The following is a 25,459-nucleotide window of genomic DNA, read 5'->3' on the forward strand; positions in this document are numbered from 1 at the left end:
GAATCTTGCTTCGGTCCGTTTGTAGACATTGTAAGTTTTAGTGCAAGATAGGTGCACAGTTTGCGCCTAATGCACCATAGTCTAAGAAACCATTTTGGATGCACTATTTGGTACTCCTAGGTGAAGAGGCTCAAGTGGAAGCTTGGTTCGGTCAGTTTGGAGATAGTGCTAATCCTTATGCAAGGTAGGTGCATGGTTTTCATGGAACATACCATATGCTTGGAAATCAATTTGGATGCACCCGATGGAACTCCTTGATGACGTGTGTCATATGGAATCTCGCTTCGGTCCATTTGGAGACATGTTAGTTTCGGTGCAAGATAGGTGCACAGTTTGCACCTAATGCACCATAGTCTAAGAAACCATTTTTGGACACACTTGTTGGTACTCCTAGGGGAAGGGTCTCAAGTGGATGCTCGGTTCGGTCTGTTTGGAGATAGTGCTAATCTTGATGCAAGATTGGTGCACGATTTGCATGGAACATACCAAATGCTTGTAAATCAATCAGGACGCACATGATAGAACTCCTCGATCACGTGTGTCATACGAAATCTTGCTTCGGTATGTTTGGAGACAGTGTTTGTTTCGGTGCAAGATAGGTGCAAGGTTTGCACATAATGCAGCATAGGCTAAGAAACCATTTTGGACGCACAAGATTAGACAATGTTAGTTTCGGTACAAGATAGGTGCATAGTTTGTGCCCAATGCACCATAGTCTAAGAAACCATTTTTGACGCACCTACTTGTACTCCTAGATGAAGAGGCTCAAGTGGAAGGTCAGTTGGGTCTGTTTGGAGATAGTGCTAATCTTGATGCAAGATAGGTGCATGGTTTACATGGAACATACCATATGCTTGGGAATCAATTTGGATGCACCCGATGGAACTCCTTGATGACGTGTGTCATATGGAATCTTGCTTTGGTCTGTTTAGAAACAGTGTTAGTTTTGGTGTAAGATATGTGCATGGTTTGCGCCTAATGCAGCATAGTCTAAGAAACCATTTTGGAAGCACCTGTTGGTACTTCGGTGAAGAGGCTCAAGAGGAAGCTCGGTTTGATCTGTTTGGAGATAGTGCTAATCTTGATGCAAGATAGCTGCATGATTTGCAAGGAACATACCATATGCTTAGAAATCAATTTGGACGCACCCAATAGAACTCCTAGATGACGTGTGTCATGGAATCTTGCTTCTGTCCGTTTGTAGACATTGTAAGTTTTAATGCAAGATAGGTGCACAGTTTGCGCCTAATGCACCATAGTCTAAGAAACCATTTTCGACGCACTATTTGGTACTCCTGGATGAAGAGGCTCAAGTGGAAGCTTGGTTCAGTCTGTTTAGAGATAGTGCTAATCCTTATGCAAGGTAGGTTCATGGTTTGCATGGAACATACCATATGCATGGAAACCAATTTGGATGCACCCGATGGAACTCAGTGATGACGCGTGACACAAGGAATCTCGCCTCGGTCCATTTGGAGACATTGTTAGTTTCGATGCAAGATAGGTGCACAGTTCGCACCTAAAGCAACATAGTCTAAGAAACCATTTTGGATGCACTTGTTGGTACTCGTAGGTGAAGGGGCTCAAGTGGATGCTTGGTTTGATCTATTTGGAGATAGTGCTAATCTTGAAGCAAGATAGGTGCACGGTTTGCATGGAACATACCAAACGCTTGGAAATCAATCTGGACGCACATGATGGAACTCCTAGATGACGTGTGTCATACGAAATCTTGCTTCAGTCTGTTTGGAGACAGTGTTAGTTTTGGTGCAAGATAGGTGCAAGGTTTGCACATAATGAACAATAGGCTAAGAAACCATTTTGGACGCACCCGATGGTACTCCTAGGTAAAAGGCTCAAGTGAAAGCTCGGTTTGGTCTATTTGGCGATAGTGCTAATGTTGATGCAAGATAGATGCACGATCTACATGGAACATACCATATGCTTAGAAATTAATTTGGACACACCCGATATAACTCCATGATGACGTGTGTCATATGGAATCTCGCTTTGGTGTGCTTAGAGACAGTATTTGTTTCGGTGCAAGATATGTGCACGGTTTGCGCCAAATGCTCCAAAGTCTAAGAAACCATTTTGGAAGCACCTGTTGGTACTCCTAGGTGAAGAGGCTCAAGTGGAGGCTCGGTTTGGTCTGTTTAGAGATAATGCTAATCTTGATGCAAGATAGGTGCACGATTTGCATGGAACATACCATATGCTCAGAAATCAATTTGGACGCACCAGATGGAACCCCTAGATGACATGTGTCATATGGAATCTCACTTTGGTCCGTTTAGAGACAATGTTACTTTCGGTGCAAGATAGGTGCACGGTTTGCACCTAATGCACATAGAATAAGAAACCATTTTGGACGCACCCGATGGTACTCCTAGGTCAAGGGGCTCAAGTGAAAGCTCGGTTTGGTCTGTTTGGAGATAGTGACAGTCTTGATGCAAGGTAGATGCACGGTTTGCATGGAACATACGATATGTTAGAAATCAATTAGGATGCACCTGATATAATGCCTTGATGATGTGTGTCATATGGAATATTGCTTCAGTTCGTTTAGAGATAGTGTTAGTTTTGGTAGAAGATATGTGCACGGTTTACGCCCAATGCACCATAGGCTAAGAAACCATTTTAGACGCACCCGATGATACTCGTAGTTGAAGAACCTCAAGAGGAGGCTCGATTTGGTCTGTTCGGATATAGTGCTAATCTTGATGCAAGATAGTTGCACAGTTTGAATGGAACGTACTCCTAGGTGAACAGGCTCAAGTGGAGGCTCGGTTCGGTCTGTTTAGAGATAGTGCTAATCTTGATGCAAGATAGGTGCACGATTTGCATGGAACTTACGATATGCTCAGAAATCAATTTGGATGCACCAGATGGAACTCCTAGATGACATGTGTCATATGGAATCTCACTTCGGTCTGTTTAGAGACAGTGTTAGTTTCGGTGTAAGATAGGTGCACGGTTTTCACCTAATGCACCATAGGATAAGAAACCATTTTGGACGCACCCGATGGTACTCCTAGGTCAAGGGGCTCAAGTGAAAGTTCAGATTGGTCTATTTGGAGATAGTGCTAATCCTGATGCAAGATAGATGTACGGTTTGCATGGAACATACGATATGGTCAGAAATCAATTAGGATGCATCTGATATAACCCTTGATGATGTGTGTCATATGGAATCTTGCTTCGGTTCGTTTAGAGACTGTGTTAGCTTGGTAGAAAATATGTGCACGGTTTACGCCTAATGCACCATAGGCTTAGAAACCATTTTAGACGCACCCGATGGTACTCGTAGTTGAAGAGGCTCAAGAGGAGGCTCGATTTGGTCTGTTCGGATATAGTGCTAATCTTGATGGAAGATAGTTGCACAGTTTTCATATACTAGTCATGCTCACGGTCATGAGCGGCCTTGGGGGTTCTTGCTGTGACGACGATGAGCTTGTTAAGTTGTTATGTTCATTTGATTATCGTTTATGCTATGAGATTAATTATGCTTACACTTGATCATGTGATTAATGGATTTTTTATGCTACCTTGACATTTGCTAATTAATTATGAATATGCTATCCACTATTAAAAGCTAAATGCAGTCAAACCAGTGTCAGCTATTTTGAGCCTCATGAACCCCTGGTTATACTTGTTGAGTACGATATGTGCTCACTCTTGCAATTTCCCAACACCCCAGGTTATGCTAATGATGATGATTGCAATGAGGACTATCGCTATGAGTATTAGGTTTGGAGTCAACCAGTCAACAGTGTCCCTGTGTGGTGCTTCCCTCGAGAGCGTTGTTTTATCTTATTATCATTTTTTTGTACAAGACTATGTGATTTATTATGTTCCGCTATGTAATAAACACTACAATGGTACATTTGAGATTTGTCTACTTATGTGTGAGACTGTTTCTGGGGCACATATGAGTCTTTTATGCATCCTATTTTTGTGGCAGAACCACCCAAATTATATGGCCCACATGCACTTGGCATTGTCCATAAGACCTCTGACTACTGTACATGAGAGTCATATAACTTGGATAGTCTGTCGGGTGCCCTCAGAGGACCTTGAATCATCAACATTTTAACTCATACAGGATCAACATGGAGTTACCACAACATTACAACATTTGTTACAAAATAACTTACATCGGAGTGCGGAAGATTTATAACTTAATTTACAACATATGATGGAGTATAAACAACTAAATTTCCAAAAGGTGTGTAGAGTAGCGGAAGCATCTTAGGTGAAGCTTCTAAGGTAGAAGAGGTGGATAAATCATGTCGCGCCCACGGACATGACCTCCATTAGCAGCATAAGTCAGCACCTGCAAAAGGGGTTATAAAACCCTGAGTACGGGAGTACTCAACAAGACTTACCCGGCAGAAAAAGAGGAGAACTTAGGAATGCAGGCTTAGGGTAGACAAGGAGTGGCTGAGCAAGGAGCCAAAGTGTTTTGCCAAAAAGCTTACTAATAGTGTATCCTTACTTTCAAGTTTTACCCGCGAATTCCTCTCCTGAAGAGGCCGAGAAGTTCGAAGACAATCTATCTAGTTGCCTCCCACAGACAAGTTTGTGAGTTCCTAGTACTAAATTAAAGTATTATACATCCAACGGCCATAGCTTCATGTCACTCTGAGTCCGGGAATTGGGATCCGAACCTCATGAGACATTCCCCCCTTTCTCATTTTATCACTTAGTTGCATATTTATCTACGATGAGGGTCGAACGAATTGAGTCTCCCAATCGGGGAGCAACGATGATTCGAATCGCTTAGCAATCTAGCTGGAGTTCCTAACCACCCGACATATGTAGAACCAAATCTTGCATATGTCAACCCAAAGCAAGCTCTCCCCAAATTTGACCAGGTTCACGGCACCCTAGAGCATAGTACTCCACCATCCTACAGCCGATCTAGATGTTTCCCGGTCATCTCAGATCCGTAAGGTGGGTACACACTACTCTCGCCATCGCTCCACGCCCAGTGCGCGAGTAGCTGTTCGCGTCGAGGGATTACAAGATCGGGCTTACCGAGGGCAAGTGGCTAGTACTATAAATTCTCAACCCAGCAGGCCATCAATAGACCGGTCCTTAACCGACACAGTTGGAGACACTACTTTAAGACTCCATTCTTAAAGCAAGTCCACCGACCGGTCTCAAGTTGAAACATCATTGATCATAAGTGTATTCCACAGCAACCCTTCAAACTTTCTTGTTTGAAAACCTATCTAGTAGCAGGGCTAAGCATCACTACGCAGTTTTTAAAATAAAACAGGTGCCAAGGACAAGATAACAAATATCAAGGTAGTAAATGCAGCAAGTAGGTTAACCCAATTCTCGACTACCTAATGCAGCATTTTCAATTCAAAAGTGATAAAAGATTTAAAACATTCAAGGAGGGGTTAATGCATCCGGGGCTTGCCTTGGTTGCAGAGCTGATAGATACCCTCGGAGACTTCCCAAGTCTCGGATTCTACTTCCTTGAACGGAGCACCGACCTCAGGGTTCGGTTCAACGGTCGCTCCTTCGGTCACGTGCACTATACGCAAAATGATGGATGCTCATGATATGCGTATGACAATTATTTGAGAAGGACCGAGTAGAGTACAACTCTCCTTCTCGGTGCAAGGACAGGTTAAACAGTAATTAAAGTTGTTTATTGTTTTAGGGTTTTTACCCAAGAGGTTGTATTAGTAAATTAAGACTTTTCTCAATTCATAATTATCCTTAATTAACTAATTATTAATCATTTTTTATCTTAATTAATTCTTAATTAAGTATAAATGGCAGTAATTAGGTACTAACATCAAACAATAATTAAGTGCCAAAGGTCATTAACCTTAATGACCTTAGGTCATCATACAATCCCAAAATCACTCAACTTCTATTTGAGAGATTAAGCTAATTATTATTTAGGTAAAGGCTAGTTAAAAACAAACAACTCTATTTGCACACATAACTAGGACAGCAGCATATACACAACTTCATTCAACCATAATTAGAGATCCAAGCATCCAATAAAGGTGATATTAGACTTTCTGGAAAGCTTAGATAATTTTATACAACCTTGTTATTATCTTCGAGAGCTGATTTAATAGATAAGATGGCCAAATAGCATGAAGAAACAATCCTGTCCAGATATTGGACAGAATCAGACATTAAGCTTTATACCTCTATAACCAGAGTTCTAGATCACCAAACGTCATGATCCATAACATTTTGGAAACCTTATGAAAATTACTACAATTTATCTTTCATCATCAAAGCATGATTCACAAGTTTAGTAGGTCGAAATTGCACAACTACAGAAACTGATCCAGGATTTGACAGAGAAGAACCATTTCTGAAACTTAAATTTAAACAGGCATAACTCAGAGACTATAGGGCCAAATGCCACCAGAATTTAACACCAGGTAGATACATGAATGATATACAACTTTGTTATAGACAAGTTTCACATCCAACATTATCTACCTAGAGCAATTCATAATGTTCCAAAAACTATCGAGAAACCACTAACAATTGAATTACAGAGAAATAACATTTCATTTATGTTCCAAACCTGAACCAGGGCAAAACCCAGCTCACCAACAGTTGAAATACATCAAAGAGATACTAGAAAACATCATGGCCATCCCTAAATAAATACCTTTCATGTCTTTATTAATTTATTTAGGTAAATTGACAAAGTAATAACCATATATCAAAAGTATATAGTAAATTCTGAGAAAACTACAGCAGCTCATATATGTTCTCCAAAGTCTACTGTATAAATTTCATGCCATTTGGATAAGTATAGCAATTTCCATGAAAAAGATAAATTTCCGTCACAAGGAAGCATGTAACAGCAAGATAAATAAGAAACTCGACATTTTCTACAAACACATGGCTAAATTATGTATTTATATGATATACCAATCTCATATAAAGGTAGAGGAACCATATTTTACATTTATTCATTTTTAGTTTAATTGTAAACTATTTAATAAGCACTACACAAGATAAATTAATAACTTAAACATATATCATCCACTGAACATGAAATTTTTACTGCAACACTCACATAAGATCACGAGAATACCATAAAACTTTCAGGGCAATAGGAGCTACACAGCATGAGATATGAATTTCTCCTTTTTAAACATAATTAAAAGGCATAAATCATAACTAATTATTTTACTACAAAGCATGGCCAGTTTCATATTTTTAATAAAAACTAGACGTCTTAAGGAGCACAAAAAAATTTGGTTCACCAAAATTGGAGTTACCAAACTCCAGATATGAATTTTCAAAGATTCAACAAAACATCTACAAACAAGTCCTTATAGCACTATTCACCTGAGTCACAGTCTGTGCAATTAGACCCCTGGAGAACTTCAAATTGTCGCGCGAAGTCCCTGGTCGCGAACTGAAAACAGAGGAGCTCGTCGGAGATCGCAGTTTCGGCGTTGGGGTGCTCGTCGGCAGCATTGGAGCAGCGGTGGAGTTCACCTGGACTCACGCACACCCTCTGGTTCCCTCTACTTGGCCAGAGGTGGTCTGTGGAGGCATGGCCACGTGAACAGCGGCACTGGCGGAGCTCCGGACGGGGCTAGGGCAAAACGTGGCGCTCCGGCCGCCGGGAAGGCGAGGGGACGAGTTGGGGAGCATCAGGGGCTCAGCACGACTTCGTCAAGCTGCTCAGAAGTGGTGGAGAAGCACGGAGGAGGGCTGGCCACGTGAAGCGCCCACGGCGGCGCTTTCGGCCGGAGTTGGGGGAGAAGAAGAAGCTCCGGCGATTGGGCGGGTTAGAGGGCGTGCTAGGGAGCGCTCTGGGTTCGCAAGAGTGCGGCGAAAGTGGTGGAAGGCTCAATTGAGTTGGAGAGGGATCGAGTATGGTGTATTTGCGAAGGGAGTGGTCACCGGTGGTTTTGGCCGTCGAAACAGAGGAACACGAAGTCGGCCGCGTGGGCATTCAAAAGGACGAGGCGGAGGGGTCGCGGGCGTCCACGTCGCGTGGTGACGCGGCCGGCAAGTAGCTGCGTGGCGGCGAGGCGCGCGCACGGCGCTGCACGGCCTGCGGCCGCGCGGTGACTGGAGCTCGTGATCCATATCGGGACACTGTAGCAAGCTCTATCCCTCCCTTCCCTGTCTTTTGCAAATTACTCTCAAAAATTGAACAGAAGTCAAATTTCTGCCAAAATAAAAGTTGTTCAGAATTTAGAATGCTACAAAACATCTTTAAGGATCCAAAGCTGATTTTGAACGGAGAGGGACGAATTTGAGCCAAACAGTTTGAAATTCAAATTCCAATTTGGGGGCAAAACTGATTTCAATTGGGGCAGAATAGAAATTCCAAAATTACTTTTGATTTTTCTCAACAACTTGAAAAATTCCCAACATAAAAGTTGTTCATTTTGTTGAGTTCTACAACTTTTATGTTGATCACTTTTCAAGATTCCAAACAGATTTTGAATTGGGGATTCAAATTGGAAAGGGGGACACTTTCTGGAAATCTGTATTTTCAAAATTACTTTCAATTTTGTATTTAAACTTCAAAAACTCAAAACACCAAAGTTGTACACCTTGACAAGATCTACAACTTTTCTTTTGAACTCATCCCCAAATTTTTCTTAGTTTTTAAATTGCACCAAAGGGGGCAAATCTAGGGTTCTAAAATCAGGGGTTTTCCCCCCTATTTTCTTGGAAACCTTCCACCCTAGGGATTATACAACCAACACAAGCATCACTTCACAACATAAGCACACTTTAATTCCCTAAGCACATTCAACCAAATTAAACTTATTTTAAGTTATGGCATCAGGATGTGCTTAACAAATATGCTATGCAATGCTTATGATGACATGATCCAGTTTTAGTGTTCGTAACATCAGGGATGTTACAATTTTGTTCTTAAAATATGGGTGCGACAGATTGTTATCAAAGCTTTGTTGACTGTCGGACGCAAGCCTAGTTATAAATGGGCCGTCTTAAGGTTTTAAAATTGCTATAAAATCCTTGTTCTATGAACCTTGATATTTTCTCCTGTACTATATCCTTTCCATTGCTATTCATCTTCACCTTGTTACTTATTTTAAAGACTTGTTCTCATCCCCACTCCTTGCTTGATATGCTTGTAGAACCTTGTCTTACCACTTTCTAGCGTCATTGAAATAAGTGTTTTAGGATCTTTGCCCTTAATAGGAAGAGAACGTTAGTACCGCAAGTTGAGTCAATGCTTGAAGTGTGAACTTTTGATGCTTGGTTTGGTTTGTTATTATGCTTATGCTTGATTTGGATTTTTTTAATGAGTGTAATGATCTTATGGAGTTTCTCTACAATTTCATTTAGTTTATAGTCCTAAGGCATAAGGATTAATGAACTAAATAGTTGGGTTTGGTTAAAATCCTGTTTCTGTCCTTGCTGTTTTTGGAGCGGTCTGCAATCAATCTGGTGTAATTCAAAATCTGTTCGTGCAATGTTCATCAAATTTTTGTGGGAACAAGTAGACTTTCATATATTTCCAATGCCTCAAGAATGACACTATTATCTGTTATGAGCTGTGAGTTATGGCTGTTTAAAGTTGAAGTTTCTGCGCAGTCTGGAATTCTGGAACAGTTTTGGTTATGCTCAGTTTTGACTAATTCAACGACAGAATCTGTTAATATGGTCCAATTGAAAGTTGTAGATAACTCCTTTATATTTCCAACAGTGTATAGCATGTATCCTTTTGACTTCTAGAACTCGAGATATGAATAATTTTCTGATCTGCTGATGTTGGATGTTGCCCAGAAAATTTCAGATTCCGTTAACTCTTGTAATTGTCATGCTGGACATTACTAAGACATGATTCTATACCTTGGAATGCAGATGGCAGCTAGAGGAAGAGGCAGAGGCAGAGGCCTTGGCATGGGTGCCAATGATCCAATTACCGTGGAAGAGCTCATGCAGACTCAGAATGAGATGATGCACGTTTTCATGCAGCACCTACAACAGCAACCTCCACCACCACCACCACATGTTCATGTGAGAGATAAGCGTGGCGAATTTATGAAGGGAAGACCTCCAGTATTTATACACTCAGCTGATCCTATGGAGGCAGATGATTGGTTACGTGTTGTGGAGAGGCAACTGAACATAGCACAGTGCAATGACTTGGAGAAGGTATTGTATGCTTCTGGGCAGCTTCAGGGGGCAGCTCAGACATGGTGGGAATCGTATCAAGCTGCTCATCCCAACAATGCTCCTCCTGTCACATGGCTGGAATTCTGTAGAGTCTTCAGAGCTCGACATATAAATGAAGGAATTGTGGAGCTCAAGCAAGAAGAATTCAGATCTCTCAGAATGGGTTCTATGACTGTGGCTGGGTATCATGACATGTTTGAGCAACTAGCTCGCTATGCCCCAAACAAAGTTAGAGAAGATGCTGACAAACAACGTCTCTTCATGAAAGGTCTTTACTATGAACTTAGGTTGCAGTTGGCTGGAAATACCTACCCTACTTTCCAGGCTCTGGTAAACCGTGCTATTGTGTTGGATAACATGCGTAAAGGTCAAGATAAGAAGAGGAGGATGCTGGCACAGGTTCTGGAGGCAACAACCGCCAACGTTTCAATTCTCAGCAGGGCGATCAACAGAGGTACCAGGGACCGGTTGGTCAATGGGATCGCAACCAACAACCACAGCATAATCGTAATCAACAGCATAGTGGTCAGCAGATTCACCGCTCAGGAAATTCAAATGCCACCTCTATGAAGAGAAGTGCTCCCAATACCCCTACTAGGTGTTTTCGCTGTGGAAAAGAAGGTCATATGTCATATGATTGCCCGGAGAGATTCAACCAGCAGAACAACAATCAAAAGTCTAATTCTCATGGAGCAAAGGTGAACCATGTGGCTGCAGATACAGTACAAGAGGGACCGGAGATTATGATGGGTACGTTCAGTATCAACTCTATCCCCGCTACAGTTTTATTTAATTCTGGAGCTTCGCATAAATTCATATCACACGCATTTGTTAGAGTTCATAGCATTCCACTAGTTGCCATGAAAACCCATATGCTAGTAAACTCAGCGGGAGGGACTATACCAGTTTCATATTGTTGCCCCTCGGTTCGGTCTGTTTTGAGATAGTGCTAATCTTGATGCAAGATAGGTGCACGGTTCCTTGGAAATAAGTTTGGATGCACCCGATGGAACTCCTTGATGACGTGTGTCATATGGAATCTCGCTTTTGTCAGTTTAGAAACAGTGTTAGTTTCGGCGCAAGATATGTGCATGGTTTGCGCCTAATGCAAGATAGTCTAAGAAACCATTTTGGAAGCACCTGTTGGTACTTCGGTGAAGAGGCTCAAGTGGAAGCTCGGTTTGATCTATTTGGAGATAGTGCTAATCTTGATGCAAGATAGATGCACGGTCTGCATGGAACGTACCATATGCTTAGAAATTAATTTGGACACACCCGATAGAACTCCTTGACGACGTGTGTCATATGGAATCTCGCTTTGGTGTGCTTAGAGAATGTATTAGTTTCGGTGCAAGATATATGCACGGTTTGCGCCTAATGCACCAAATTCTAAGAAACCACTTTGGAAGCACCTGTTGGTACTCCTAGGTGAAGAGGCTCAAGTGGAGGCTCGGTTCGGTCTGTTTAGAGATAGTGCTAATCTTGATGCAAGATAGGTGCACGATTTGCATGGAACATACGATATGCTCAGAAATCAATTTAGATGCACCAGATGGAACTCCTAGATGACATGTGTCATATGGAATCTCACTTCGGTCTGTTTAGAGACAGTGTTAGTTTCGGTGTAAGATAGGTGCACGGTTTTCACCTAATGCACCATAGGATAAGAAACCATTTTGGACGCACCCGATGGTACTCCCAGGTCAAGGGGCTCAAGTGAAAGCTCAGATTGGTCTATTTGGAGATAGTGCTAATCTTGATGCAAGATAGATGCATGGTTTGCATGGAACATACGATATGGTCAGAAATCAATTAGGATGCATCTGATATAACCCTTGATGATGTGTGTCAAATGGAATCTTGCTTCGGTTCGTTTAGAGACAGTGTTAGTTTTGGTAGAAGACATGTGCACGGTTTACGCCTAATGCACCATAGGATAAGAAACCATTTTAGACACATCTGATGGTACTCGTAGTTGAAGAGGCTCGATTTGGTCTGTTCAGATATAGTGCTAATCTTGATGCAAGATAGTTGCACAGTTTGCATGGAACGTACCATATGTTAAGATATCAATTTGGACGCACCGAATGGAACTCCTAGATGACGTGTGTCATATGGAATCTTGCTTCGGTCTGTTTGGAGGCAATGTTAGTTTCGGTGCAAGATAGGTGCAAAATTTGTGCCTAATGCACTATAGTCCAAGAAACCATTTTTGACGCACATATTTGTACTCCTAGATGAAGAGGCTCAAGTGGAAGCGTGATTCGGTCTATTTGGAGATAGTGCTAATCTTGATGCAAGATAGGTGCACGGTTTGCATGGAACATACCATGTGCTTGGAAATCAATTTGGATGCACCCGCTGGAACTCTTTGATGATGTGTGTCATATGGAATCTCGCTTCAAGTAAGTTCAGTTTTAAACTCTTGTCAATCATATTTAGACAATGGAGACACGTGCACTTTCGTGTTGCTCAGGAATAATGGACAAGATCAGCAAGGGAAGGTTCAACTGCATTCAGAATTTGAGGCAACACCAACTTCAAGGGCTGGGAAGAGTGATAACTTAACAAAGGTGATTGGAGATCAGGTCCAAGCCTCCACAACATCCTCTATCAAGTTACCACGTCGCTTCTAAAGCAAGGAAACAAAGAGTCCAAACCCAACACGTTTTGGGAGTTGGATTCGGACTGGAAAATAACTCTAATTGTATGGATCACCACGGCGTCATATGGACTCCAACTGGGACGTTCCTATACTTGTTGGAAAGCTCATGAAGTCTACTTTCCAATGGGTCCAACCACATATCTATGCAGCTTATGAGTCGGGCGCAGTCCTTGTTTTCGTGCCGACACCTTTTTCTGTTTTGGTGCTGCGTCACCCTATTTTGGACCAATGGCCCATGTATCAAGTTGAGTCCATTAGGGACGCGTCCTAGTGTTGGAGGACGACTCTAGCACCCCTTTGGTCGTCCTCCCCTCTATTTATTTACATCTAAAGCCGCCATGAACAACTGGGTTTTGATTAGATAAAGTTTAACCTTCGCTACTTGCTTGTAAACGCGCGTGCTGATCCAGCCGCCCGTCTTCTTGTTTTCGAAACCCCACTTCATTAGAGATTGAGTTTGAAACCTTCATTTACATCTAGTATTTTAGTACTTGTTCTACTTGTTCTTGCTGGTTCTTCGATTGCTTGCAGGACGAGTGCCCTAGTGGCCGGGTGTTGCGCTCCACAAGATCGTGACAGCCATTGGAGGCGGTGTATCGGTTGCTAAGGCGCGGCCTTAGAAGGCTGTAGTCGGGCCGTGAACGTCATCTCCATTCACTAATCGAGTTATCCAGCGCCTCTCATCGAAAGATCAGGCGAAAACCCTAGTGGGTTCACATCAGTTGGTAATCAGAGCAAGGTTTATCGGTGAGAGATTTCCAATTCTTCGTGTTTGTTTTTCCTATAGTCCAAAAAAAAGCTAAAAAATATAGCAGATTTGTTTTCCATAATCCTATAAATCCCTTGTGCCGTGGCTAGTACTACTTAGTTAGGGCTGGTTGAATGAGTGTTTTGCTTCGGCTGTGTCCAGTGCTGGTTTTAGTTTAGTCCTTTAGAGTTTTGAGTTCTTGTCACCATCTAGTCACAACTGCGTCCAATCTATTGTGGGTTGGAATTTGAGTAGATCTTGATAATAGGTGCAGCCACTTGTTGGTCTATTCTGCGTTTCCATCAATGTGATCCAAAAGGAAAGATAGCACTTCATACTTGTGCTAGATATATTGAATTTTGAGGTTCAGCCTTACTCTAGTGAGAGGGTGAGAGTGGTGAAGTGATATTTTGTACTATTTTGTTTATATAATCAGGTTTTGAGGTTCCCAAAAAAAAAGAAAAGAGAAAGAAAAAAATTAAAAAAAAGAAAGAAAGAAAGAAAAAAAGAAAAAAATCAAAAAAGGGGATTGTTGTTCCTTTTGTTTCCAGTAGGGCTACTCATTTTGTTTCTAGTGGTGTGCTGTGTTTTTCCTTTGTGTCCAGGCTCGCGTCTCTGGCACTGTCTAGCCTAGGACCAGCACAGTACCATCGTCGAACGCTTATTCAGCTCGCTTTTATAACTAACGTGGTGCTAGTTCGTTCCGTGTTTCAGCCCACCTATAGCTCCACATACTCTACAGCTTGACAGGTCTTGTGCTACAGCACCGATACACTTCGTCCATTGCTGTACACTTGTTGGCAGACGACCCCTCCTGTCAAGCAAGGTAAGAATTGGTAAGAACTTGTGTTACAGGTTGAGTGTGAGCGACTTGGTGTAGCTACATCCTAGTAGTTGTAGGGCTTTTATTTCTTCACTTGCCTTTTTATTGTCTTTGTCTTTGAACCATGCCAGGGGCAGATGATGGTAACGAAACACCACATACACCTCGCACTAAGGGCATCATACAACATTTTGAAAGGAAAGTGAAGCTGCACACAGAGGGACTTGATAACGACTTGCAGGTGACAAATGAAAAGCTGGGGCAGTTGGAGGCTACGCAGATTGCCACAAACAACAAGCTCACAAGTTTGGAGGAATCCGTTGCTAGTGTGGACAAAAGCCTTGCTGCTCTCCTAAGGCGATTTGATGATTTCGACACCGAAGATAAAGAGAAGCATAATGAAGAAAAGGAGAGAGATTGAGAGCACGGTAGTCATGAAGATGACTACACTGGTGATACTAAACATGATGATCAAGACACTCGTGATCGACGTCGCCTTCGTCACAACCGTAGAGGTATGGGTGGCAACCGCCGACACGAGGTACACAATAATGATGATGCTTTCAGTAAGATTAAATTTAAGATACCCCTTTTGATGGTAAATATGACCCTGATGCTTACATCACTTGGGAGATTGCTGTTGATCAAAAGTTTGCATGTCATGAATTTCCTGAGACTACACATGTTAGGGCTGCTACTAGTGAGTTTACAGATTTTGCTTCTGTTTGGTGGATAGAATATGGAAAGAAAAATCCTAATTACTTACCAAGAACTTGGGATGCACTGAAAAGGGCCATGAGAGCTAGATTTGTTCCATCTTACTATGCACGTGATATGATAAATAAGTTGCAGCAATTAAGACAAGGTGCTAAAAGTGTAGAAGAATATTATCAGGAATTACAAACGGGTATGTTGCGTTGTAACCTAGAGGAGGATGAGGAACCGGCTATGGCTAGATTTTTGGGTGGGTTAAATCGGGAAATTCAGGACATCCTCGCTTACAAAGAATATAATAATGTAACCCGTTTGTTTCATCTTGCTTGTAAAGCTGAAAGGGAAGTGCAGGGACGACGTGCTAGCGTAAGGAGTAATATTTCTGCAGGGAAGGCTAATTCATGGCAGCAACGCGTGGCTTCAACTCCATCTACACGTATTTCTACTCCATCATCTAGTGACAAGACTCGAGCTGCCCCCACCAATTCAGTTGCGAAGACGATGCAAAAGCCTGCTGCGAGTACTTCATCCGTGGCATCGACGGGTAGAACAAGCAACATACAATGTCACCGGTGCAAGGGATATGGGCACATGATGCGTGACTGTCCAAACAAGCGAGTTATGATTGTCAGGGATGATGGTGAGTACTCATCTGCTAGTGATTTTGATGAGGATACGCTTGCACTGCTTGCGACTGACCATGCAGGTAATGAAGATCAAATAGAAGAACATATTAATGCAGGTGAAGCGGACCACTATGAGAGCTTGATCGTGCAGCGAGTGCTTAGTGCACAAATGGAGATGGCGTAGCAAAATCAGCGACACATTTTATTCCAAACAAAGTGTGTCATCAAAGAGCGTTCTTGTCGCATGATCATTGATGGAGGTAGCTGCAACAACTTGGCAAGCAGCGATATGGCGCAGAAGCTTGCTCTCAACACCAAAATACACCCGCATCCCTACTACATCCAATGGCTGAACAACAGTGGTAAGGCAAAGGTAACTAGACTTGTGAGAATTAATTTTTCCATCGGATCCTACAAAGATATTGTTGAATGTGATGTTGTGCCTATGCAAGCTTGTAACATTGTGCTAGGTAGACCTTGGCAATTTGATAGAGATTCTATGCATCATGGTAGATCAAATCAGTATTCTTTTCTATACCATGATCGCAAAATTGTGTTGCATCCTATGTCCCCTGAAACTATTATGCAAACTGATGTACCTAGGGCTACTAAAGCAAAGAGTGAGAGCAATAAAAATGATAAATCTGTAATTGGTAACAAAGATGAGATAAAACTGAAAGGACGTTGTATGATAGCTACCAAATCAGATATTAATGAGTTCAATGCATCCACTTCTGTTGCTTATGCTTTGATATGCAAGGATGCTTTGATTTCAATTGAGGATATGCAATGTTCTTTGCCCCCTGCTGTTCATAACATTTTGCAGGAGTATGCTGATGTTTTTCCAAGTGAGATACCAGCAGGGCTGCCACCTATACGTGGGATTGAGCACCAAATTGATCTTATTCTTGGTGCATCTTTGCCAAACCGCGCGCCATACAGGACAAATCCAGAGGAAACAAAAGAGATCCAGCGGCAAGTGCAAGAACTCCTCGACAAAGGTTATGGAATTGAGGTTGATCAAGCCAAGGTAGAAGCTATACAGGGATGGCCTGTACCAAAGACAATCACCCAGGTGCGGAGTTTCTTAGGACTTGCTGGGTTTTATCGCCGTTTTGTGAAGGATTTTAGCACCATTGCTGCACCATTGAATGAGCTTACAAAGAAGGGAGTGCCTTTTGTTTGGAGCAAAGTACAAGAGAATTCCTTCAACATGTTGAAAGATAAGTTAACACATGCACCTCTCCTACAGCTTCCTGATTTTAATAAGACTTTTGAGCTTGAGTGTGATGCTAGTGGGATTGGTTTGGGAGGTGTTTTGCTACAAGAGGGTAAACCTATTGCATATTTTAGTGAGAAATTCAGTGGGCCTGTTGTGAACTATTCAACTTATGATAAAGAATTGTATGCTCTTGTCCGAACTTTAGAAACATGGCAACATTATTTGTGGCCCAAAGAGTTTGTTATTCATTCTGATCATGAATCTTTAAAACATATTCGTAGTCAAGGAAAACTAAATCGCAGACATGCTAAGTATAAGGTTGCTGGTGATAAGGGTAGAACACAATTGAATTTTGAACATGGAGATTTGGTTTGGTTGCATTTGAGAAAGAATAGGTTTCCTACGTTCAGAAAATCTAAATTGATGCCTAGAGCTGCTGGACCATTTAAAGTGCTACAACGAATTAATGAGAATGCATATAAGCTTGATCTTCCTGCAGATTTTGGGGTTAGTCCCACATTTAACATTGCAAATTTGAAGCCTTATTTGGGTGAGGAAGATGAGCTTGAGTCAAGGACGACTCAAATGCAAGAAAGGGAGGATGATGAGGACATCAACACCAGCGATACATCCTCTCCTACATCTTCTCCGACACAACCTATAGCTGGTCCTACACCTCCGACACAACCTATAGCTGGTCCTACATCCTCTCCGACACAACCTATAGCTGGTCCTCTTACTCGTGCTCGTGCCCGTCAACTCAACCTTCAAGTAAGTTCAGTTTTAAACTCTTGTCAATCATATTTAGACAATGGAGACACGTGCACTTTCGTGTTGCTCAGGAATAATGGACAAGATCAGCAAGGGAATGTTCAACTGCATTCAGAATTTGAGGCAACACCAACTTCAAGGGCTGATTGCATATGGGAAGAGTGATAACTTAACAAAGGTGATTGGAGATCAGGTCCAAGCCTCCACAACATCCTCTATCAAGTTACCACGTCGCTTCTAAAGCAAGGAAACAAAGAGTCCAAACCCAACACGTTTTGGGAGTTGGATTCGGACTGGAAAATAACTCTAACTTGTATGGATCACCACGGCGTCATATGGACTCCAACTGGGACGTTCCTATACTTGTTGGAAAGCTCATGAAGTCTACTTTCCAATGGGTCCAACGACATATCTATGCAGCTTATGAGTCGGGCGCAGTCCTTGTTTTCGTGCCGACACCTTTTTCTGTTTTGGTGCTGCGTCACCCTATTTTGGACCAATGGCCCATGTATCAAGTTGAGTCCATTAGGGACGCGTCCTAGGGTTGGAGGACGACTCTAGCACCCCTTTGGTCGTCCTCCCCTCTATTTATTTACATCTAGAGCCGCCATGAACAACTGGGTTTTGATTAGATAAAGTTTAGCCTTCGCTACTTGCTTGTAAACACGCGTGCTGATCCAGCCGCCCGTCTTCTTGTTTTCGAAACCCCACTTCATTAGAGATTGAGTTTGAAACCTTCATTTACATCTAGTATTTTAGTACTTGTTCTACTTGTTCTTGCTGGTTCTTCGATTGCTTGCAGGACGAGTGCCCTAGTGGCCGGGTGTTGCGCTCCAAAAGATCGTGACAGCCATTGGAGGCGGTGTATCGGTTGCTAAGGCGCGGCCTTAGAAGGCTGTAGTCGGGCCGTGAACGTCATCTCCATTCACTAATCGAGTTATCCAGCGCCTCTCATCGAAAGATCAGGCGAAAACCCTAGTGGGTTCACATCAAGATAGGTGCACAGTTTGCGCCTAATGCACCATAGTCTAAGAAACCATTTTGGATGCACTATTTGGTACTCCTAGGTGAAGATGCTCAAGTGGAAGCTTGGTTCGGTCAGTTTGGAGATAGTGCTAATCATTATGCAAGATAGGTGCATGGTTTGCATGGAACATACCATATGCTTGGAAATCAATTTGGATGCACCTGATGGAACTCCTTGATGACGTGTGTCATATGGAATCTCGCTTCGGTCCATTTGGAGACAATGTTAGTTTCGGTGCCAGATAGGTGCATAGTTTGTGCCTAATGCACCATAGTCTAAGAAACCATTTTTGACGCACCTGTTTGTACTCCTAGATGAAGAGGCTCAAGTGGATGCTCGGTTCGGTCTGTTGGAGATAGTGCTAATGTTGATGCAAGATAGGTGCACGGTTTTGCATGGAACATACCAAATGCTTGGAAATCAATCTAGACGCACATGATGGAACTCCTAGATGACGTGTGTCATACGAAATCTTGCTTCGGTCTCTTTGGAGACAGTGTTAGTTTTAGAGCAAGATAGGTGCAAGGTTTGCACATAATGCCGCATAGGCTAAGAAACCATTTTGGATGCACCAAATGGTACTCCTAGGTAAAAGGCTCAAGTGAAAGCTCGATTTGGTCTATTTGGAGCTAGTGCTAGTCTTGATGCAAGATAGATGCACGGTCTATATGGAACGTACCATATGCTTTGAAATTAATTAGGACACACCCGATAGAACTCCTTGATGACGTGTGTCATATGGAATCTTGCTTTGGTGTGCTTAGAGACAGCATTAGTTTTGGTGCAAGATATGTGCACGGTTTGCGCCTAATGCACCAAAGTCTAAGAAACCATTTTGGAAGCACTTGTTGGTACTCCTAGGTGAAGAGGCTCAAGTGGAGGCTCGGTTCGGACTGTTTAGAGATAGTGCTAATCTTAATGCAAGATAGGTGCACGATTTGCATGGAACATACCATATGCTTTGAATTCAATTTGGACACACCAGATGGAACTCCTAGATGACATGTGTCACATGGAATCTCACTTCGGTCCGTTTAGAGATAGTGTTAGTTTCAGTGCAAGATAGGTCCACGGTTTGCACCTAATGCACCAAAGGATAAGAAACCATTTTGGACACACCCGATGGTACTCCTAGGTCAAGGGGCTCAAGTGAAAGCTCGGTTTGGTCTGTTTGGAGATAGTGCTAATCTTGATGCAAGATAGATGCATGGTTTGCATGGAACATACGATATGCTTAGAAATCAATTAGGACGCACCTGATATAACTCCTTGATGATGTGTGTCATATGGAATCTTGCTTCGGTTCGTTTAGAGACAGTGTTAGTTTTGGTAGAAGATATGTGCACGGTTTATGCCCAATGCACCATAGGCTAAGAAACCATTTTAGACGCACCCGATGGTACTCGTAGTTGAAGAGGCTCAACTGGAGGCTCGATTTTGTCTGTTCGGATATAGTGCTAATCTTGATGCAAGGTAGTTGCATAGTTTGCATGGAACGTACCATATGTTAAGAAATCAATTTGGACGAACCCAATGGAACTCCTAGATGACGTGTGTCATATGGAATCTCGCTTCGTTCTGTTTGGAGACAATGTTAGTTTCGGTGCAAGATAGGTGCATAGTTTGTGCCTAAAGCATCATAGTCTAAGAAACCAATTTTGACGCACCTGATTGTACTCCTAGATGAATAGGCTCAAGTGGATGCTCGGTTCGGTTTGTTTGGAGATACTGCTAATCTTGATGCAAGATAGGTGCACGGTTTGAATGGAACATACCATATGCTTGGAAATCAATTTGGATGCACCCGATGGAACTCCTTGATGACGTGTGTCATATGGAATCTCGCTTTGGTCTGTTTAGAAATAGTGTTAGTTTCGATGCTACATATGTGCATGGTTTGCGCCTAATGCACCATAGCTAAGAAACCATTTTGAAAGCACCTGTTGGTACTTCAGTGAAGAGGCTCAAGTGGATGCTCGGTTTGATCTGTTTAGAGATAGTGCTAATCTTGATGCAAGATAGGTGCTTGATTTGCAAGGAACATACCGTATGCTTAGAAATCAATTTGGACGCACCCAATGGAACTCCTAGATGTCGTGTGTCATATGGAATCTTGCTTCGGTCTGTTTGTAGACATTGTAAGTTTTAGTGCAAGATAGGTGCACAGTTTGCGCCTAATGCACCATAGTCTAAGAAACCATTTTGGACTCACTATTTGGAACTCCTAGGTGAAGAGGCTCAAGTGGAAGCTTGGTTTGGTCAGTTTGGAGATAGTGCTAATCCATGCAAGGTAGGTGCCTGGTTTGCATGGAACATACCATATGCTTGGAAATCAATTTGGATGCACCCGACAGAACTCCTTGATGACGTGTGTCATATGGAATCTCGCTTTGGTGTGCTTAGAGACAGCATTAGTTTTGGTGCAAGATATGTACATGGTTTGCGAACAATGCACCAAAGTCTAAGAAACCATTTTGGAAGTACATGTTGGTACTCCTAGGTGAAGAGGCTCAAGTGGAGGCTTGGTTCGGTCTGTTTGGAGATAGTGCTAATCTGGATGCAAGATAGGTGCACGGTTTGCATGGATCATACCAAATGCTTGAAAATCAATCTAGACGCAGATGATGGAACTCCTAGATGACGTGTGTCATACGAAATCTTGCTTCGGTATGTTTGGAGACAGTGTTAGTTTCGGTGCAAGATAGGTGCAAGATTTGCACATAATGCAGCATAGGCTAAGAAACCATTTTGGACACACCCGATGGTACTCCTAGGTAAAAGGCTCAAGTGAAAGCTCGGTTTGTTCTATTTGGAGATAGTGCTAGTCTTGATGCAAGATAGATGCATGGTCTGCATAGAACATACCATATGCTTAGTTTATAGACAGTGTTAGTTTCGGTGCAAGATAGGTCCACGGTTTGCACCTAATGAACCATAGGATAAGAAACCGTTTTTGACACACCCGATGGTACTCCTAGGTCAAGGGGCTAAAGTGAAAGCTCGGTTTGGTCTGTTTGGAGATAGTGCTAATCTTGATGCAAGATAGATGCACAGTCTGCATGGAACATATGATATGCTCAGAAATCAATTAGGACGCACCTGATATAACTCCTTGATGATGTGTGTCATATGGAATCTTGCTTCGGTTCATTTAGAGACAGTGTTAGTTTTGGTAGAAGATATGTGCACGGTTTACGCCTAATGCAGCATAGGCTTAGAAACCATTTTAGACGCACCCGATGGTACTCGTAGTTGAAGAGGCTCGAGTGGAGGCTCGATTTGGTCTGTTCGGATATAGTGCTAATCTTGATACAAGATAGTTGCACAGTTTGCATGGAACATACCATATGTTACGAAATCAATTTGGACGCACCCAATTGAACTCCTAGATGACGTGTGTCATATGGAATCTCGCTTCGGTCTGTTTGGAGACAATGTTAGTTTCGGTGCAAGATAGGTGCACAGTTTGTGCCTTATGCACCATAGTCTAAGAAACCATTTTTGACGCACCTGTTTGTACTCCTAGATGAAGAGGCTCAAGTGGAAGCTCGGTTTAGTCTGTTTGGAGATAGTGCTAATCTTGATGCAAGATAGGTGCACGCTTTGCATGGAACATACCATATGCTTGGAAATCAATTTGGACGCACCCAATGGAACTCCTTGATGACGTGTGTCATATGGAATCTCGCTTTGGTCTGTTTAGAAATAGTGTTAATTTTGGTGCAAGATATGTGCATGGTTTGCGCCTAATGCACCAAAGTCTAAGAAACCATTTTGGAAGCACCTGCTGGTACTCCTAGGTGAAGAGGCTCTTGTGGAGGCTCGGTTCGGTCTCTTTAGAGATAGTGCTAATCTTGATGCAAGATAGGTGTACGATTTGCATGGAACATACCATATGCTCAGAAATCAATTTGGACGCACCCAATGGAACTCCTAGAAGACATATGTCATATGGAATCTCCCTTCGGTCCGTTTAGAGACTGTTAGTTTCGATGCAAGATAGGTGCACGGTTTGCACCTAATGCACCATAGGATAAGAAACCATTTTGGACACACCCAATGGTACTCCTAGGTCAAGGGGCTCAAGTGAAAGCTCGGTTTGGTCTGCTTGGAGATATTGCTAATCTTGATGCTTGATAGATGCACGGTTTGCATGGAAAATACGATATGCTTAGAAATCAATTTGGACGCACCTGATATAATTCCTTGATGATGTGTGTCATATGGTATCTTGCTTCGGTTCGTTTATAGACAATGTTAGTTTTGGTAGAAGATATGTGCACGATTTACGCCTAATGCACCATAGGCTAAGAAACCATTTTAGACGCATTCGATGGTACTCGTAGTTGAAGAGGCTCAACTGGAGGCTCGATTTGGTCTCTTTGTATATAGTGCTAATCTTGAGGCAAGATAGTTGCAAAAGTTTGCATAGAACGTACCATATGTTAAGAAATTAATTTGGACGCACCCAATGGAACTCCTAGATGACGTGTGTCATATGGAATCTCATTTCGGTTTGTTTGGAGACAATATTAGTTTCGGTACAAGATAGGTGCATAGTTTGTGCCTAATGCACCATAGTCTAAGAAACCATTTTGGATGCACCTGTTTGTACTCATAGATGAAGAGGCTCAAGTGGAAGCTCGGTTCGGTCTATTTGGAGATAGTGCTAACTTTGATGCAAAATAGGTGCACGGTTTGCATAGAACATACCATATGCTTGGAAATCAATTTGGATGCACCCGTCCTTTATGATTTGTGTCATATGGAATCTCGCTTTGGTCAGTTTAGAAACAGTGTTAGTTTCAGTGCAAGATATGTGCAAGGTTTGCGCCTAATGCACCATAGTCTAAGAAACCATTTTGGAAGCACCTGTTGGTACTTCGGTGAAGAGGCTCAAGTGGAAGTTCGGTTTGATCTGTTTGGAGATAGTGCTACTCTTGATGCAAGTGGAAGCACCTGTTGGTACTTCGGTGAAGAGGCTCAAGTGGAAGCTTGGTTCGTTCAGTTTGGAGATAGTGCTAATGCATGGTTTGCATGGAACATGCCATATGTTTGGAAATCAATTTGGATGCACCCGATGGAACTCCTTGATGACGTGTGTCATTTGGAATCTCACTTCGGTCCTTTCAAAGACAGTGGTAGTTTTAGTGCAAGATAGGTGCACGGTTTGCACCTAATGCACCATAGGATAAGAAACCATTTTGGACGCACCCGATGGTACTCCTAGGTCAAGGGGCTCAAGTGAAAGCTCAGTTTGGTCTGTTTTGGGGATAGTGCTGCTCTTGATGCAAGATAGATGCACGGTTTGCATGGAACATACGATATGCTCAGAAATCAATTAGGACGCACCTGATATAACTCCTTGATGATGTGTGTCATATGGAATCTTGCTTCGGTTCGTTTAGAGACAGTGTTAGTTTTGGTAGAAGATATATGAATGGTTTACGCCTAATGCACCATAGGCTAAGAAACCATTTTAGATGCAGCCGATGGTACTTGTAGTTGTAGAGGCTCAAGTGGAGGCTCGATTTGGTCTATTCAGATATAGTGCTAATCTTAATGAAAGATAGTTACACAGTTTGCATGGAACGTACCATATGTTAAGAAATCAATTTGGACGCACCCAATGGAACTCCTAGATGATGTGTGTCATATGGAATCCCGCTTTGGTCTGTTTGGAGATAATGTTAGTTTCGGTGCAAGATAGGTGCATAGTTTGTGCCTAATGCACCATAGTCTAAGAAACCATTTTTGACACACCTGTTTGTACTCCTAGATGAGAGGCTCAAGTGGAAGCTCGGTTCGGTCTGTTTGGAGATAGTGCTAATCTTGATGCAAGATAGGTGCACGGTTTGCATGGAACATACCATATGCTTGGAAATCAATTTGGATGCACCTGATGGAACTCCTTGATGACGTGTGTCATATGAAATCTCGCTTTGGTCTGTGTTTAGAAATAGTGTTTGTTTTGGTGCAAGATATGTGCATGGTTTGCGCCTAATGCACAATAGTCTAAGAAACCATTTTGGAAGCACCTGTTGGTACTTCGGTGAAGAGGCTCAAGTGGAAGCTCGGTTTGATCTGATTGGAGATAGTGCTAATCTTGATGCAAGATAGGTGCATGATTTGCAAGGAACATACCATATGCTTAGAAATCAATTTGGACGCACCCAATGGAACTCCTAGATGACGTGTCATATGGAATCTTGCTTCGGTCCGTTTGTAGTCATTGTAAGTTTTAGTGCAAGATAGATGCACAGTTTGCGCCTAATGCACCATAGTCTAAGAAACCATTTTGGACGCACTATTTGGTACTCCTGGGTGAAGAGGCTCAAGTGGAAGCTTGGTTCTGTCAGTTCGGAGATAGTGCTAATCCTTATGCAAGGTAGGTGCATGGTTTGCATGGAACATACCATATGCTTGGAAATCAATTTGGATGCACCTGATGGAACTCCTTGATGACCTGTGTCATTTGGAATCTCGCTTCGGTCCATTTGGAGACATTGTTAGTTTCGGTGCAAGATGGGTGCACAGTTTGCACCTAATGCACCATAGTCTAAGAAACCATTTTGGACGCACTTGTCGGTACTCCTAGGTGAAGGAGCTCAAATGGATGCTCGGTTCGGTCTGTTTGGAGATAGATGTAATCTTGATGCAAGATAAGTGCACGGTTTGCATGGAACATAC

This window comes from Sorghum bicolor, chromosome 3 (assembly GCF_000003195.3).
Source record: "Sorghum bicolor cultivar BTx623 chromosome 3, Sorghum_bicolor_NCBIv3, whole genome shotgun sequence".
NCBI classification, from domain to species: domain Eukaryota; kingdom Viridiplantae; phylum Streptophyta; class Magnoliopsida; order Poales; family Poaceae; genus Sorghum; species Sorghum bicolor.